The sequence below is a fragment of the Limulus polyphemus genome, unplaced genomic scaffold (assembly GCF_000517525.1).
Source record: "Limulus polyphemus unplaced genomic scaffold, Limulus_polyphemus-2.1.2 Scaffold2765, whole genome shotgun sequence".
Taxonomy (NCBI): Eukaryota; Metazoa; Arthropoda; class Merostomata; order Xiphosura; family Limulidae; genus Limulus; species Limulus polyphemus.
The window spans coordinates 141,152-147,110 of record NW_013668375.1 but is presented as its reverse complement, the minus strand read 5'-3'; the positions used below and the strand labels follow the sequence as shown (position 1 = coordinate 147,110).

The 5,959-nt window shown below is 41.3% G+C and overlaps 1 protein-coding gene across 1 annotated transcript in view; it reads right to left on the bottom strand.

Annotated features, from left to right (window-relative positions):
- Positions 1 to 5,959, bottom strand: part of LOC106467848 (protein canopy homolog 2-like) — a 30,189-nt gene that overhangs the window by 1,261 nt on the left and 22,969 nt on the right. The window lies entirely within an intron of this gene.

Genomic DNA, 5,959 nt, shown 5'->3' with positions numbered 1-5,959 from the left:
AAGAACCCAACCAGTAAGTGAGACAAGGGATAGACCATGGGAAACAGGAGGGTTCTAGGGAATAAAATGTTGGGATCATGAACCCCAAAAGAGGCAATTTGTACCATATAACACCTCCTACAACTGAATGATCACCTCAAACAGATATTTTGTTAAATTCCTGTTTTCTCCTTCTCAAAAGGCTGATTGGGATAGGAAGATTGAGATGGAAGGTAAAAAAAAAAAGAGCTGTGTGAAAGCCAAACCACCTTCAGGAGCAGTAGAGGTTTTAGGGAGGAAGGACAAGTCTGGATATAGGATGAGGAGGTATGAAACAAAAGGAGCAGAATAGGGGGGGAAATGACAGGGGAAGACAAAAACTTGGAGAAACAGAAGGTGTTTGAAAAGGCCATCTGATAGCTAAACAGGGATAAGTCTTTGTCAAACAATCAGGTGAAGAATTGGGAAAGATGAGGAATGGAAGGGTGGGAAGGATGCAAACCATGCCAAAAAGACCAAAAGCAGAAGATAGACTATCGGCTCTGCTAAATTGACATGGAAGAAGGTCTTATAGATTGGGAAAGGAAACAGCAACATGTGGAGTCAGTCTCTGGGATGATGCAACGGATATAACAAAAGACATGCAGGAATAAGGATGGTGATGTCTGGATGAACATTGTTTGACCTAGGTTGACAGATTATGGATTCAGACAGAGGTAAGGGTAGGGGAGGTGGTTGCACAAGCAAAGGTTAACACTTTGGAACCAAGATTGCATCAGCAAAAACAGAGCCACCAGGAGGACTAGACATAGAGTGGTTTAGTTTAGAGATAGAACTCTGTTGAGGAGTCGATTAGGAGGGTAAGCATTGATGTGAAGACTCCCCAAATCTTGACGAATGCATCTACCCCAAGAGCTATTGGATGTGGAATGGAGGACCAAAAGGAAGGAAGTTTGTTGTTCCAGTGGGTGGCAAAGACATTGATATGAGGTGTCCCCAGCTGTCCCACCCGTGCTGTTTTGTGTAAGAGTATACAAGTGTGGTCCCTGGATTGTGAACGAGAAGAAATGAGCAGGAGCCAGTTGTCCATGTAATGACAATGCAAAGACCCAACAAGTGAAGATGTCAGGCAACAGTTTTTACCACCCCACAAAACACATAAAAGGCCAAGGTTAGTCCAAACGATAGTGCACACACTACCAGATGCCAAGCAAGCCACACAGATCCTCCTGGACGGAACATGGTGGTGGTGGGAATTTGGATTTCGTACAGAGAAAAAGTGTTTTTTCTCTCACTCGTCCACATACTGACACAAAAGTTCTTACGTTTTTCAAACAGTCCTTATCAGGACTAAGTGCTTAGTTTGAACAAAGTGTTCTGACCCATTATTACATTACAGTTTGTGACTACTCCATACCTGTGTCATAAACAGACTTTCTCAAGTCTAACTAGCCAAAGTGCATTTCCTAGTGCTGCCCAGCCATCATGAGTGTGAGCTGTACTAGCAAGAAGAAGAAAACACATCCAACGACCCGCTCCCAGGGTCAACCACTTTCTGCTTCAGAGCAATACAGCCATTACTTATGATGCCAATTCGGACTCTTCCTTATCAGCCATCTCAACTATCACTGCCGCATCACACAACTTGCCACTCCCCAGCCTCTCAAACCCAGAAGAACACAGACTCCGCTCAAACCTCAAAACATACACCTGCCATTGTTGTCGAAGAAATCCCAGCAACCCTCAGACAACCACAAGTAGCATCAGAACTCTGCCGCCTTTTTCCTAGCATCACTTTTAGCAACATCCACCGACTACCCCGAGGAGGCATCATCATCAAGTGCAACTACCCCAAGGATTACTTTATACTACTGAAATCATGGCCCACAGATGCATTCAACAGTTGCCCTATCAAACCTAATGTCCCAACAGACAACGAGCCTGATGAAAACCCTAATCATCCAAGGCATTCAAATCGACACTACAGACCTAGAGATTGATGAAGAACTCTGCTACAAAGAAGAGAAGTTTCTTAACTTCTCTCGTATTAAGTCCTCAAAAACCCAGGAATTTACACCACTAGTCTGGATCACACTAACAGACGCCAAGCAAGCCACATAGATCCTCGAAGACAGCATCACACTTTGGATCAAAAGACTCAAGCTGAAAGAACCAAACTTCTCGAGCCCACCAGTCCTCCAATGCTACAACTGCACTGCCAAGGCCTGATGTGTAAGATGTGCCAGTAAACATCAGGTCAACGAGTGCCCAAAAAACAGAACCAACACGACATGCAGCAACTGTGGTAGACAACATGTGGCCTGCTACCACGGTTGTCCAAAATTTCAGTTCATCGCGGGAAGTAGGGCAAAGCTGTCTACACGCACACCCTGACCTCCCACACCTTCCATGAGCCAGCATTTCCCACCCCTACCTCAGCACCCACAGTTCAACACCAGAGCTCCCAACTAGCCAGGACCCCAGCCTCCTCAGACTACCATCACCTTCGCCTCAGTAGCCAAGCATTCAACTCAACAAACTCGGCAACAACAAGCACCTACAACAAACTGGCAAGTTCTCCACCCAGCCGGCCTAATTGCCTTCATCGTAGATGTCATGTTGCCAACCCAGAAGATGACAAAGTAACTCAGCCCACCATCATCTCAAGGTTCAAGGAATCACACAGAATCACTAAACGAACAAATCTCAAGTTGGTTTCCAGATCAGTGTTCATAGGTAAGTCACACAATTCTTTGACTTTATTACATGTTAACGTTCAAGGCGGTCTCAGCTATAAGAAGTATGAATTACTAGATTTAAGTAATAAATTAAATACCTCAGTAATTACCATTAATGAAAGCCTACTAAACAGTAGCTCTAATTTCCACCTTCCAAACAACCAAGGTATTTCTAAGCCTAAAAGTATACATACTAGAGGAATAGCACTATTACACGAAAATAATCTTGATCTAACTCTCATCAACCATATCACACCTACTTATCACGAACACATATTATGCAAAATCAAAACTCCATCACTACCCGATTTTACCCTCCTAGCCATTCACATATCACCTTATACAATACCTGACATTACCTTTCTAAACTCAATAATGTCAAAATTCAACAATGTCATCATTCTCGAAGACCTCAACTCTTCTCACCCCCTACTTCAAGGATATACCACAAACACTACTGGCAGAATTATCGCTAATTTTACGCAAATACATAACTTAACAGTTATTAACAATAACTCTACTACCCACACACACACACACACACACACCACAATGGAACATAAAGCATCATTGACCTCGCCATAGTCCCACCAACAATCGTACACCTTACAAATAATTTTAAAACTAATGAAAACATCAGAGGAGACCATAATCCTCTTTACTTCCAAATCAGTAACCCTAATTGGACACTCTCCAATAACCAAGACCAGCACCCCAAAAACAACCCCAATTTTAAGAAAGTTAACTGGTCCTTACTTAATGAATATTTAGACAATAACTTACCTGATCTTGTAACATATGCTAACTCCAAAGACGAAATCAAACAATACTACCAGAACATCTCACAAGCCATAATCAAAACCATAGAGCTTGCTTGTTTGAATTTATGCACAAAGCTACACAATGGGCTATCTGTGCTCTGCCCACCACGGGTATCGAAACCCGGTTTCTAGCGTTGTAAGTCGGCAGACATACCGCTGTGCCACTGGGGGGGGCTCAAGACCATAGACAAGTTAGTTCCCCAAAATTACACAAAAACCTCGCCTAACCATTGGTCACTAACACCGAAACACATAAACTAATTCTGTCAAAACGGAAGCTCCATAAAAAATTAATAAACACCAGAAACCCATATTAACTCAGTCAAAAACGAAATAGAAAAATTCATTAAAATCCAGCAAAATGATAATTGGAACAACTTTTGTAATAACCTCAATAACCTTAAACCTGACCCGTCTACCTTCTGGAAAACATTTAAAAGTTTATGCCGAAAAAACAATGATACAGGCAACATCTCTGACGAAAACCTCACTGCCGCTACCAATAAGCAAAAATCAGATCTATTTGGACATTATTTCGCAAAAACATTTGTTACCCTGCAGAATGCCAGATTCAACAGTAAGCACCAGGACAAAATAAACTTCTTTGTTAATGCTAACACTAAATCCTTTTCTACCTTTCTCCCGGTTAATATACACCAGCACCACACTTCCAGTTCATCACAGGACATATCTACCCCTATAACCACACCTGAAGTCAAAATCCACCTGAAAAATCTCTAAAACAAAGCTCCTGGCGAAGACAAAATCCCTAATATAGTTCTAAAGAATGCATCCCCCAAACCACTAACACATCTCACTAATCTATATAATCTATTCCTTTTCCCTGGTTATCTCCATAATTCATGGAAATCAACAGTTATTCCAAAAAAAAGGTAATCAATCAAAAAATCCAAGTGACTTCAGACCCATCAGCTTAATCAACTGCACAGGCAAACTTTTAGAGAAAATTATAACAACAAGGTTATTATGGATGTTAGAAAACAACAATACACTGTCACGCATTCAAAATGCAGGTCGCAAAAACAGACAGACTGCAGATCACCTTATACATTTAATAGAGACCACATTTACTGGATTCAATAAACTACAAGCCACTATTGCCACTTTCCTAGATGTACACAAAAGCTTTTGACATGGTCTGGCACGATGGACTCAAATACAAATTAATGAAGTATAAAATGCCAACCACATTCGGTAAACGGATTTCTAACTTCCTAGTTAGTGGATTTGTGAAAGTCAAAATTAATACGTCACTCTCACAACCCTTCACGTACAATGCAGGTGTACCGCAAGGGTCTGTCTTATTAAGCCCTTTGCTATATACTCTCTTTGTTAACGATCTACTGCAGCCAACCATGCCCCTCACGCACGCCTCACAATACACCGATGATTTGGCACTATGGAGCATCTCCTGGGACCCCCCACTAATGGCAGAGAAAATTCAAATAGCCCTTGACAAAATCACACAGTAGTGCAACAAATGGAGAATAATACTCAATCGCACTAAAACCCAAGTCTTCCGTAGGTTAAACAAAAGACTAAAGCATGTCAAATTAGCTAAACTAAGCCTCTACAATACCCCCACTCTTTCTCTAAATCTGCAAAATTCCTAGGCATAACCATCAATCCTAAACTAACATGGCACACACATTAAAGGAAATAAGTAAGAAAATTAAAACCAGAATACTTACCTCCACAAAATAAGCCATCACACTCACAGATACAGACCATAGATAATAATGTACATTTACAAGACGTTTATCAGACCTTTAATAGACAATGACTCAATGGTGACTTGTAACATGAATCACAACCAATGTTTGATACTTCAAAACAGAGTAATATGTCTTGCCCACCGCTTCCCTCACTACACACCAGCTTGCTATGTAGAAAAATACACCTCACTACATATAGTACAAGAATGCATATCTAAACTTGCCACCATATATTACAAAAAAGCCACCCACCAGAACTCCCTCACAGCCGAATTTCATAAAAATGCCACAATCTCCGAACCATGGTGTAAATATCTATTCCCATACAACAGGATACACAACATCACTAATACACCACCTGTATAAATACAGGTAATACCTGTAATACACCACCTGTATAAATACAGGTAATACCTGTAATACACCATCTGTAAAGGTAAGAAGAGTATATTATTCTATGTATAACTATCTCACTTTACAGTCTCTTTTCAGATCTTCATCCCTTCAATAGTTTATCACTCGGGCACTAGCCGGGCTTTTTTTTTGGTCCTGACTAGTGAAAGTGGGTTTTCTCAGGGTACTTCCGTTTCTCCCCACACCAAACTCTTAAGCACTGGATCTATAGATCCCAGCCATGGCACTTGGATCCATTGATCCCCGCCAGGCCCTGTAAAGCCCCATTTGC